Raw genomic sequence first — 13,181 nt, forward strand, 5'->3', positions numbered from 1 at the left:
ATCTATACGCTGCTTAATTGTTATAACCTCCAGAGGCGGCAAAAAACAAAGACAACTAAAGGTGGGTGGGGGGTTTCTAGGTGTGTGATGGTAAGTCTCTCAAATGCAAAATTTTAGAGCCTTATATTTGTGGCCAACCCGTTGTTACGGGTGGGAAGGGAAAGAGACCGTTTTCTTCTAATAGCCCTCACTCACTCTAATAGTGACATGCTTCATCATGGGTCTCACCCAAACTCCTAAATGTAGGTGCGGGCTCAACCATATTTCAGGGAGCACTTAAAAATATTATGTACGGGGGAATACCATTAAAGATAAAATTCCTCACCGACTCCTAAAGTATTCTTTAATAGTGGAGTGGGAGGGAAGTCTAAAATATATATAAACGGCCCTGCGCCCTGTTTTTCGCCCCACGCACACCGCCTAGAAGCTCCCCAAGTTACTCCTCTTCTGCATTACATCCGTGTATCATTCATTCATTCGGACTTTTATTACTTAAAAATGATACCACCCCCATCTGAAGGAGCTCAGAACTGGTGGTCCGAGCTATGCGAGCAGGGGAAGAGAGCTTTAGCTCACATGGTAACTCGAGTTCTCCAGAGAGGCCAGTGCACAGGAGGGAGATTTCGTTCCGACTGGACAACTGTTTACAACCTATAGAGCCCCAGCAGATCCCAGAGTTTGGAGGACACACCGCTGACAACCCCAGGATCTCAGATGTCCATGGTCACTCGAGTCCTTTAGAACGGCCAGTGCATAGGATAGAGAGGAAGGGACATCGCTTACAACCCCAGGACCTCTGATGTCCATGGTCACTCGGGTCCTTTAGAACGGCCAGTGCATTGGTCACTCGGGTCCTTTAGAACGGCCAGTGCATAGAATAGAGAGGAAGAGACGTCGCCTACAACCCCAGGACCTCCGATGTCCATGGTCACTCGAGTCCTATAGAACACCCAGTGCATAGGATGGAGAGGAAGAGACATCGGCGAAGCCAGGCCCTCAGATGTCCATGGTCACTAGAGTCCTCAAGAGCGGCCAGTGCATAAGATAGAGAGGAAGAGACATTGGCGACAACGCCACACCCTCAGAAGTCCATGGTCACTCCAGTACTTTAGTGCGGCCAGCAGTGGTAGGAGAAAGAGAGCTTTAGTTCACACTGTTCACAACGTACAGCCCCAGGATATCTCAGAGCTTGGAGGAGATCTCTCTGGCCAATCTAGGATCTTATATAGTTTTGTCACAAAAGTCCTCGAGAACAGCCAGCACAAGGGAGGTACAGAATTCTTTAGTCAGATAAATAATAAACAGCAAGATCAACTGTAACTCAATATACACAACAAATGTCTAATATTGTACAGATCGAGTAAGATCATATAATCCACCCTGAGTGGATTTAAGTGAATACTTTGCTACTGGAAGGCTAGGCAGGATTCTGTGGTGGTTCATACACCACTGAACCACAGTATGGTTTAATTCCTTGAACACAGACTATGTGACCGGTCACTGGAGCAGGAGCACCCCGAAGTAGAGGAGCTCCATTTACGTTTCTTGGGCTTCTACTTTGACTTCGGCTCACCCGATGAGGGCCATCTGGACCAGAACGGACCTCAGTCCTTGTGCTAGTTTTAGCAGAGTATGGCTTCTCACTCCCGAATTGCTGTTAGATGAATCAGGCATAACTTGTGGCGAACTAGTAGTCAGGCCAAAGCACGATAGCTCAAGCAAGTCAGTCACCAATATTTGTTGTCTCCACTTGCGACACAGCTTGAATTCTGACATCTTCGACAACATCCCTGCACACTGCCATGCTTGAGAATTGGGAAAAAAACTTTTGTGGGAAACCAAAATAGGTGCGGGGGTGGCACTTCACTGAATATGCATCCAAATGCACAGAAAAAGAGGAACTGACGTCATGTGCAGGAGTATCACCTATATGTGGCTATCATCTTGTCCAGAGGTGGCACTCGCTCACAAAACAGGCCAACAGCACTAGCTACTGGTGCAAAAGAGCTATTGCAAGACTTTCCGGATCCAGCCAGGTGCAGTGGAAAGACTCACAAGATGAGAAATCTGTGGCTAGGAGAATCCATCACAACATGAATTACAATGTATAAAACACTGCTGTCGATTAAAAGAATAGCTTAAGTTACCTTGGATTGACATTATATTACTAAGGAAGTCTCTCTTTGGTCTTGTTTCTCTATATGGCCGTGGAACTTGTCAAAAAACATACAATATCCTTAAAATGTACATCAAGGGGACATTATCCCAAAAATGTATCATTTCTAGGTACCTACAGCTTAATCCACTAATCACTTGTACATTTCAGCTTTATTGTTCTGTGTATATTTGCATTGGTGCCTCAATACATTATTGCAGTGTAAGAAATTGGGTTTTTGGCTGAGGGGGGTGAAAACCCTTCAAGCACCTTGTCAGGGTGAACCACAAAAGTCACTAAATTAACCAGTGCTCAAGCCTCTGGTAGCTTGGAACAAAAGCAGTCACGCTTAACTTAGAGTGACTGTGTTAAGTATTTATGCAGAAAATACAAACAATATATAAACTGAAAGCACAAAACAAGAAATAACCCTCACCAATTTAGAATAACAGAGTAACATTAAATAAATAAAATGAGACTGAACAAAAAAACTCGAAACCAATAAAACTTAAGATTTGCAATTTTTAAGATTTACATAAAAATAACACCAAGAAGCAAAAATCGCTAACTGAGGGTATCTGGTTGCGCTAGTCTAGGACAAAGTCACAAGTTCAGGCAAACCACAATGGAGTATGGGACGGATTGAGGGTCCAGGCTAGTCCTGCTGAAAAAAGTTATTTTCTCAAAGTCTAATGCGCATAGTCAGCTGATGCCAGCCAAGGGTCCAGGACCTGTGGAGGCACTTCTTGGGGATCAGGAACTCACTCCAGCAGGTCTCAGGCAGGTCCAGTTGCAGCAGTTCAGCTGGACAGTCGAAGGGAGGCCTCTTGAGCTTGTTGTGTCCCTGAAACTTAGATCAGGAGGCCAGCCAAATGACCCTTGGAGTCACTCGGGTTAGCCAAGGATGAAGGAAGCAGGTCCATTCTTCCTTCAGAGAGAGCAGGGCGGGCCTCAAGCAGCAGAGCAGTCCCCTGAAGAACAAGGCTGGTCTCAAGCCGCCAGACAGCACTCTGGTGAACAAGCAGTCCTTCTGAAATGTCCACAAGCCCATGGTGTATTGATGAGTAGCTTAGGAGGGATGATATGTATACCTGATGTGTCACTTTGAAGAGAGGGAATTGTAGTCCACCCCTACATCTGGTTTTAGACAGATCCTTCACCTTGCTTCCCCTGCCCAGCCTCCAAGAGGTCTAGGGGGACAAAGGGCAGGTGTCAGGTTCCTTTGTGAATCTGCTGGAGGCCACCCTTTGAAATGTAAGTGGGGCAGGAAACAGCTCTACTTCCTCCATCCTGTCAGTATGGCCCTCTCCCACCTACACCTACGTGATATTATTCACTGTCTGGGCCCAATATGCATTCCTGATCGAGGAGAAATGAACAGAATCAGCCAGCTGGAAACTCCTATAAGGCCTCAAAGTTTAGGGCAGGATAATCCCAGTTTTCAAAAAAGTGACATTTTCAAAATTGTAATCTAAAATATAACTTTGCCTTTATATAGGATTTTAAAATACAATCATTTGGGTCCAAACATGAAATGTTTCTGTTACCAATCAAAAGTTATCACTTATTCACCGGGTCTCCAGACCTCTACCTTCTCAGATATTGGTCGTCTGTTACTGGAGCTCCCTGAAAGTATCCTCCTCATGGGTGGGGACTTTAATGCGGTACTTTCTGGCACTTTGGATCGTCACCCCCCCAGGGATATTTCTAACTCTCAGTCATGGCTATGTGGGTTCCTGGACACTTTTGGTCTGGTGGTCTGCTGGAGACTGATGCACCCGACACAGAGTCAGTACACCTTTCACTCTGGGGCCCATGGGAGTCTTTCCAGACTTGATTACATTCTCATGCCCGCTGTCCAATCCTCTTCTGTAAGGGAAATTAGACACTTGGCTCGGGGCATTTCCGATCACTCCCCATTGTGGTTCTGTATGGATACTGGGGCGAATGTGGAGGGACGGGTTGCCCCTGTCAACCCTTGGCACTTGCGTAATCCCAAGACCGTCACAGTTTGGTAAAGTCCCTGGACCACTATTTCTTGGAGAATGAGGGGTCTGTCTCTTCCTCTGTTTCACTATGGGAGGCCTTTAAGACTGTTATCCGTGGACAGGCCCTATCCTTAATTGTGGAAACCAAGAAAGTTAGGAATCAGGAGGTTGTGGGTCTTGAGGATGAAATATTGGAATTGGAGGCTGACCTAGAATCCGGTGTCACCCAGGATAGACTCCATGCCCTTGCTCTGAAGCTTAGAAAAAGGTGAGCAACCCAATATACCCTTGCGGGCTTGGGCAGATAAACAATTGAAAAATTGGGCCAGCAAGGGATTTTGTTTATATTATCAGATATCAGCTAGTGCGGGACTTGAATTAATTGAGAACTCACACTGTTATAAACTAGTGGCTGAGGTAAGTGAATTTATACTGCAAGCAAATAATGTTACCACACTAACATTATAAGAAATACAATAACCAGATTTTTTACGTCAAAAAAGTTTGTTATTTACTTAAAGACAAAACAATTAATCCTTAATAAAATAGGGTACAGAAGAATGCATTAGAGATATACAGGGAGTGTATTAGATATTCCACCAATATATCAAAAAGAAAAGTCTAACCTGCTGGCAAATAAAACACTGATTTCAAATCAAAAAGTAGATGAAAATCAATAGTAGTAGGTGAATCCCGTGCAGAATTAGACACAGTTGTCGACGTTTCGGTCTTTGTGTTATGCTTTCATAAGACCATCATCAGGACATACATTTTAGTGCATTTGAATGTTGACCCTCTGGAAAAATATGACAAAATAACAATATTATAACCTGGTTACATGATTAACATTTCATTTAACAATTCATTAATCGATGATGCATTTAACATATTGAAAACTTCTGTTCAGTCTTAATTGCTGCTTTAAACAGTTGGTTGCTGAAACAGTTTCAGAAAGTCGGTGTGGCGACTTAATGTTGAATTTAAAATAACTACTCAATCATAGTTAACTATGACAAACTGTTTATGAATGGATCGCACTTACTTAAAATCAAAACCACATGCACTTCCTAGCCAGGTCAGTGATGTTGGTTGAGAATCGATCAATTGATGAGAACACTTGGTCGAAGTTAAAATCTGCGACTTCAATTCAACAGACGCTATGAAACAAGGGTAACTAGTTTGAGTCAAAGATATTTTATCGTTTACTACAACAAGTAAACTCTACTGACAGTGAAAGTTACCTTTGAATATTGGTAAGGAAAAGCGTTAGGAAAAGCGTTCACGGCTCGTTCAATGGCAATAAATGCGTCGTCACGTTTCTGCAAAGAAGGGAACGGTGAATTTAAATGTCTTGTCAGACTTCGAGTCAAATATCTCAAATATGTGCTAGGTTTAGCTAGACAATGAGTCTTGACCCAAGGATCAGTTTTTACTACAGGATCGGCCGCTGACCATCAATCGTGAAGCCTATGTAGTTGATTACTAATTACCATGGAAAAGGGACATACATTCTTTACTTTCATTGTGGTTGCAAATGGCAAATAGCGTGTTTCAAAGATATCACGACTAACCTTGCCAAATTGGCTTCTCCAACTCTACAAACGCAATCTCGCGAGAATTACTATCTCGCGCCACTCTCTCTAATCGACATAAATAAGGGCTGTGTCAACCGGCAGTTATCAGCTGTTTCGTCCGAATACGCTGCCGTGGCCGACCCGGATAACGAAGTTTTCCAAAGCTCCCGATTATTTAAGTAAGTATTAGGTATTGCATATCCTGGCACTTGGCCTTGTCTTTAGCTATAGGTCCGTTTGACAAACTGTATGCTTGTTTTTTTAAAACAAACAGCTGCCCTTTTGCTTGTGTCTGAGTGGTGTTACATACTAAACAATCTCGCACCATCTTTTGCTGTTTCCGATAAATGCATGTTTGTAAGTAAGATAGTAATCATCACTTGCACCTAGATCTGGCAAGGTCAGTCGTGATATCTTTGAAACACGCTATTTGCCATTTGCAGCCACAATGAAAGTAAAGAATGTATGTCCCTTTTCCATGGTAATTAGTAATCAACTACATAGGCTTCACGATTGATGGTCAGCGGCCGATCCTGTAGTAAAAACTGATCCTTGGGTCAAGACTCATTGTCTAGCTAAACCTAGCACATATTTGAGATATTTGACTCGAAGTCTGACAAGACATTTAAACTTGGATGCTAAGCATCTTCTGGCACTTCAATGTAATTTCCATTGAAATGAATGGGCACTCCATGACGAGTTACCCTTGTCATTAGCATCCAAGTGGTTAAATTCACCGTTCCCTTCTTTGCAGAAACGTGACGACGCATTTATTGCCATTGAACGAGCCGTGAATGCTTTTCCTAACCAATATTCAAAGGTAACTTTCACTGTCAGTAGAGTTTACTTGTTGTAGTAAACGATAAAATATATTTGACTCAAACTAGTTACCCTTGTTTCATAGCGTCTGTTGAATTGAAGTCGCAGATTTTAACTTCGACCAAGTGTTCTCATCAATTGATCCATTCTCAACCAACATCACTGACCTGGCTAGGAAGTGCATGTGGTTTTGATTTTAAGTAAGTGCGATCCATTCATAAACAGTTTGTCATAGTTAACTATGATTGATTAGTTATTTTAAATTCGACATGAAGTCGCCACACCGACTTTCTGAAACTGTTTCAGCAACCAACTGTTTAAAGCAGCAATTAAGACTGAACAGAAGTTTTCAATATGTTAAATGCATCATCGATTAATGAATTGTTAAATGAAATGTTAATCATGTAACCAGGTTATAATATGTTATTTTGTCATATTTTTCCAGAGGGTCAACATTCAAATGCACTAAAATTTATGTCCTGATGATGGTCTTATGAAAGCATAACACAAAGACCGAAACGTCGACAACTGTGCCTAATTCTGCACGGGATTCACCTACTACTATTGATTTTCATCTACTTTTTGATTTGAAATCAGTACGTTTTATTTGCCAGCAGTTTAGACTTTTCTTTTTGATATATTGGTGGAATATCTAATACAGTCCCTGTATATCTCTAATGCATTCTTCTGTACCCTATTTTATTAACGATTAATTGTTTTGTCTTTAAGTAAATAACAAACATTTTTTACTTCAAAAACCTGGTTATTGTATTATTTCTTATAATGTTAGTGTGGTAACATTATTTGCTTGCAGTATAAATTCACTTACCTCAGCCACTAGTTTATAACAGTGTGAGTTCTCAATTAATTCAAGTCCCGCACTAGCTGATATCTGATAATATAAACAAAATCCCTTGCTGGCCCAATTTTTCAATTGTCTTGCTCTGAAGCAGCTGGATTATAAATCTCTTGTTACTGATGATGCCAAGTCGATGTATAGGGAGCAGCAGGGTAAACTGTATGATGTCGGGGATAAGGCGGGTAAACTGATTGCATGGCTTGATAAGAGGGAGAGGGCGAGTCATGTTGTTCCTGTGATTCAGACTTTGGATGGTGTGAGTGTGACTGACCCGAGTGAGATAGTGGAGTGTTTTGCTGATTATTTTCGTGGTGTGTACTCCCCGGTGTCCGATAGGGATGAAGAAGACTCCCATTCATTATTGCGCGACATCGTGTTGCCTTGCCTTTCTGAGGAAGATCGGAAGTGCATGGATGCCCCGCTGTCCGTGGATGATATTGCGACCGCAATTCGTTCTCTCCGTTCGGGCAAGGCTTTGGGCCCGAACAGCTTGCCTATCGAGCTGTACAAACTGCGACCTGATCGAGTCGCTCCATATCTCCGTGATATGTTTCTGGAGTCGCGTGACCTGGGCATTCTCCCTTGTGACCAGCGTCTGGCAACGATCGTGGTCATTCCCAAGGAGGGTAAGCCTCGGGACCTTTGCGCGTCATACAGGCCCATCTCCCTGTTGAACGCGGAGCCTAAGGTTCTTGCTAAGGTTCTCGCTAATCGTTTGCTCTCTGTGATCTGTGACCTGATCCATCCGGATCAATCCGGTTTTATACCGCATCGTAACACTGCTCTCAATCTGAGGCGGCTGCATGGTGTTCTCGCGAGAGCAGGGTCTCTTTCGGAGCCGGCCATCTTGGCCTCCTTGGACGCCACGATGGCCTTTGATACGATTGAATGGCCTTATCTTTGGGCCGCCCTTGCGAAATTCGGTTTTGGTTCGGAATTTGTCGGTGGGTGCAGCTCTTATACAAGGAACCGTTGGCGCAGGTCGTTGTCAACGGTCGTGTGTCCATGCCCTTCGTTCTCGGGAGAGGTACCAGACAGGGGTGCCCGCTGTTCCCCCTTCTCTTTGCTCTGGCTTTAGAACCGCTTGCGGCCTGGCTCCGATGGGAGCCGTCGATAAAGGGCATCCGGTGGGCCCCCGATTTTGAAGACCGAGTTTCGTTGTACGCAGACGATATTCTTCTGTATCTTACCTCTCCTCGTAAGTCTCCTAACGTCTTTTCGATGTCCTTTCTTCGTTCTGCAAGAATTCCGGATTGATTATAAATTGGTCGAAATCCTGTGTATACGCCATCTCGGGTGGCCTTCCCTCGTTGCCAAGTAGATTTCCCATTCAAATTTCTCGTTCCGGTTTCCGGTACTTAGGAATTTTTATATCGCTGGATCTGGCTGCCCGCTATGAACATAATCTCCTTCCTCCTCTCCATCGGTTGAGACTAGACGTGGCCCGGTGGCGTAAGCTGCCGTTGTCGCCACTCGGCCGCGCCGCACTTTTTAAAATGATGTCTTTGCCTCGATTTCTGTACGCACTCCAGAATTCGTTCGACGTCATTCCAGCGAGCTATTTTCGGGAGGTGGAGGGCTTACAGAGACTGCTTGTTTGGGACGGCCGTGCGTGAATTGCTCTCGTAAAGCTGACTCTCCCCTGGTCTGGCATAGCGCTCCCGGATATCAGGCGGTATTATTGGGCCTCCCAGCTGTCCGCCATCAATCACGCATTGTATGCCCCCAGTCCGAATCCGGCTTTCGAGATGGACAGGCATCAATTGCCGGGCGGTGACTACAATAGGGCACTCTACTCTCGGGCAGCAGGGAGTGATTTGACTGGATCAACTAGGATTGTGGTGCGTGTGTGGAAGGATGCGAATGTGGCCATGGGATGGTCCGATCGATTGACACGAGCTACCCCTTTGTATGTGTCCGAAAAACTGGGAAGCCTCTGGACATCGAAAGGTTTTGAGAAGTGGGACATGATGGGTATAAGCAGAGTGGGTGACCTCTGGGTGAAGGGCGTAGTTAAGTCCTTTGCGGTCCTTCAGAACGAGTATGATTTGAGTGATAGAGAGTTTTTCAGGTATGCACAGATCCGCCATGCCCTGACGTCGGTCTTTGCCGCCGGCACTGATGTTCCCGAGTCCTCCCCGCTTGAGGACCGTATACTCGATGGTCACCTGCCCGATAGTACGATATCGCTAATATATAAGAAATTGATTAACGTTCGGGCTGATCTTCTTGTGCGTCTCAGGGTGGCCTGGACTGGGGACGGGCTGGAGTTGGATGACGAAGACTGGCAGTCGGCAGTGCCTTCCCCGAAGGAGGTCGCCATTCCCGCCCGTCTCCGTCTCGTCCAACTTAAAATTCTTCATTAGGTTTATGTTACTGGTCCTCAATTGGTTGCCATGGGCTTTTCCTCGGATGGGTTGTGTCAACGCGGGTGTGGTTTGAGTGCCACTTTCCTTCATATCATTTGGGAGTGCCGGGATGTGGCTTCATATTGGACCCGTGTGCATGCAGTGATGGAGTGTGTTACCGGGGTTGCTCTGCTGCCTGAGGCTCAGAAATGTTTGCTGAATGTGTGGGAGCCTAATGATTACAGCGTCGCCCAGACCCGGTGAGCGGCCCTCGGGAACAGGATTGCGAAGAGAGACATCGCACAGCGGTGGGGTTCCCGACGGGCCCCCACCGTGTCAGTGTGGAAAGAGAGTATGGACTGGTGTATGTTTCGGGAAAAGACAGTGTATTTGGCTAGGGGCAAACCTAAGGCGTGGAATAGAATCTGGAGTCAATGGAATGCTTATCGAGGAAACATTTGCACACCCCCACTGGATTACACTCTTGATATTTCTCCGTCCCCCTGATCCGGCATTCCTGGATGAATCTATTCCCCTCCTGATTTTCCAACTTCCCCACTGACCCTACCCCCCCCCGGCGGTTTCCGTCAATTTCCTGATCATTTATCCTTATTGTGGGTCCCCCGCCGTTGGAGCAGGCTTCGTTTACCATTGTTCCCGCCTTGAGCTTTGTTTGTTTGTTTCTTTTGTGTTTTTCTAAAAAACAAAATCGTGATATCCTTAGTTCATCCTGTGTTGCAGAGCCTTTAATCCTGTATGTAGCCAGGCCTCTGGGCCATCGACCGATACTTTCTGATGTTCTAACATGCTTATGATACTCTAGCGGCCGGCCCCTGTGGTTGTAGGCCCATACTTGTAACAGTATTTGCGTTGCACAATGAAGTTTAAAAAAAAAAAAAAGTTATCACTTATTAAATATAATAAAGCAACCCAATGCTATCCCATGGAAGAGGTAGACCTTACAGTAGTGAAAAACAAATGTATGTGTTTTTTACTACCTGGACATGCAAAGCCTAAAAAAACGCCTTTTTAAATACAATACACTCTGCCCTATTGGGTGTTTAGAGCTTACCATAGGGGTGAAGTGCATTAAAATGAGAGGGTTAGGCCTGGCAAAAGGTTTATTTTTCCAAGTCAAATAAGCAGTTTAATACTGCACACAGGCTGCAATGGTGGACTTGAGACATGGTTTTTAAAGGGCTACACAATAAGTTCTGCAGGCCCACAAGTAGCATTTAATTTGCAGGCCCTGGGTACATGTAGTACCACCTGAATGTGCCAATTGATGGAAGCCAATTTTACCATATTTAAAAGAGAGCACACAAGCATATATCACTGGTTAGCAGTGGTGACTGCACAGAGTCCTAATGCCAACAAAAACATTTTTTGCAAGCAGGAGGGGTGAAAGCAAAACGCTTAGGGGTGACCCTGCAGAGAGGGTCAAGTCCAACATCCAGTAACTAAGTGCTACAAAAGAAAGGCCTTACAAACGGAATCTGTGCACGATAGGACTGCAGAACAACTAGCAGCACGAGGAAAGGCTTCAAAGCAACGGTTTACTACATGGAGTGCCAGGGAGAGACTTCAGAAAGACCCAGGTCAGACATCTGGGAGTGATCACACAGACGGAGCAGCCTGTGTGTGGAGACCGAAACGAAAATATGAAATACCAGCATTTGTAAAGCGCACAGCTACCTCCAGAGAGGTGTCCCGGTGCTGAGGGCCGTCGGGAAGATTAAGCGAGCTATTGCCTAGAGTTACATGGAGCTGGGCTAACCTGCCGCCAGCACCGGAATCGAACCGTGAACCCCGTGGTCCGGAGTCAGGCACTCTGGCCACTGCGCACCACCTCTTCCACAAGCAGAGAGGACACTGGTGACAGTGTAGGCGGAACCGGGTACTGGGAAGTCTCTGGTGTGACTGCAAGCAGAGACAGGCAATAGTGACTGTACAGGCGGAACTGGATACTGAGCAGTCTGTAATGAGACTGCAGGCAGAGATGGGCACTAGTGACTGTACAGGCGGAACTGGAGACTGAGCAGTCTGTGGTGTGACTACAATCAGAGACAGGCACTAGTGTCAGTGCAGGAAGATCCAGAGACTGAGTAGTCTGTAATGAGATTGCAGGCAGAGATGGGCACTAGTGACAGTGCAGGCGGATCCGGAGACTGGGCACTAGTGGCAGTACAGGCGGAACTGGAGACTGAGCAGTCTGTAATGAGACTGCAGGCGGAGATGGGCACTAGTGACAGTACAGGCGGAGACTGAGCAGTCTGTGATGGGACTGCAGGCAGAGACGGGCACTAGTGACAGTACAGGCGGAACTGGAGACTGAGCAGTCTGTAATGAGACTGCAGGCAGAGACGGGCACTAGTGACAGTACAGGCGGAGACTGAGCAGTCTGTGATGAGACTGCAGGCAGAGACGGGCACTAGTGACAGTACAGGCGGAGACTGAGCAGTCTGTGATGAGACTGCAGGCAGAGACGGGCACTAGTGACAGTACAGGCGGAGACTGAGCAGTCTGTGATGAGACTGCAGGCAGAGACGGGCACTAGTGACAGTACAGGCGGAGACTGAGCAGTCTGTAATGAGACTGCAGGCAGAGACGGGCACTAGTGACAGTACAGGCGGAGACTGAGCAGTCTGTGATGAGACTGCAGGCAGAGACGGGCACTAGTGACAGTACAGGCGGAGACTGAGCAGTCTGTAATGAGACTGCAGGCAGAGACGGGCACTAGTGACAGTACAGGCGGAGACTGAGCAGTCTGTGATGAGACTGCAGGCAGAGACGGGCCCTCGGTAGCGTGTGATACACCCTCATGAGTCGCGGTCTCACCAACCCCACTCCAGCCTTCATCTGCCTCAGAGGCACGTGCAAGGGCTGCATCACACGAACCCCAGCTCCCGCCTAAAATCCCGGCCTCATTCCAGATTTCCAAAGAGCCTCTGCCTCATTCCACAAACCCAGCGGCCCCGCTGCCTCGCACCGCAAGTGTGCGCCTCGGAGCTGGATCACCCTCGGGCTGCACACCTCCCTCCCTCTCCCTTTCCTCACACTCATCCCTTCCCGGGTCTCCGAGGGCTGCCGCGGCTCAGACTCAGACAGGCAGGCAGGCAGGAGGGGGAGGGAGGGAGGGGCCCCGCTGACCACTTCACGAGGCTATAAAAGTGCCGGCTGAGGCAGAGCGCAGCATCTCGAGGCGCACGTGAGGGGAGAGAAGGCTGCAGTCTGGACGGGGTACCTGAAGAGAGTGCACGGAGGGGACGTGGAGCACCCACACCGTGCCACCTGCAAGCAGAGACAGCTCCAGAACCCGTAGAGGGCCGAGGCCGCTCTAGGAGGGCAGAGGCTGTGCGGAGCCGTGGCACACGGCTAGGTACTAGGTTACCAGAACCTTAAACCGCAGGGAGAGAGCGCTCAAGAACCCGAGGAGGA

At 46.7% G+C, this 13,181-nt stretch overlaps 1 protein-coding gene across 1 annotated transcript in view; it reads right to left on the bottom strand.

The window, feature by feature from the left end:
• BOP1 (BOP1 ribosomal biogenesis factor) overlaps window positions 1-13,181 on the bottom strand; it is a 178,559-nt gene that overhangs the window by 125,119 nt on the left and 40,259 nt on the right. The gene's annotated exons all lie outside the window — the stretch shown is intronic.

This window comes from Lissotriton helveticus, chromosome 4_1 (assembly GCF_964261635.1).
Source record: "Lissotriton helveticus chromosome 4_1, aLisHel1.1, whole genome shotgun sequence".
In the NCBI taxonomy this organism is placed as follows: Eukaryota; Metazoa; Chordata; class Amphibia; order Caudata; family Salamandridae; genus Lissotriton; species Lissotriton helveticus.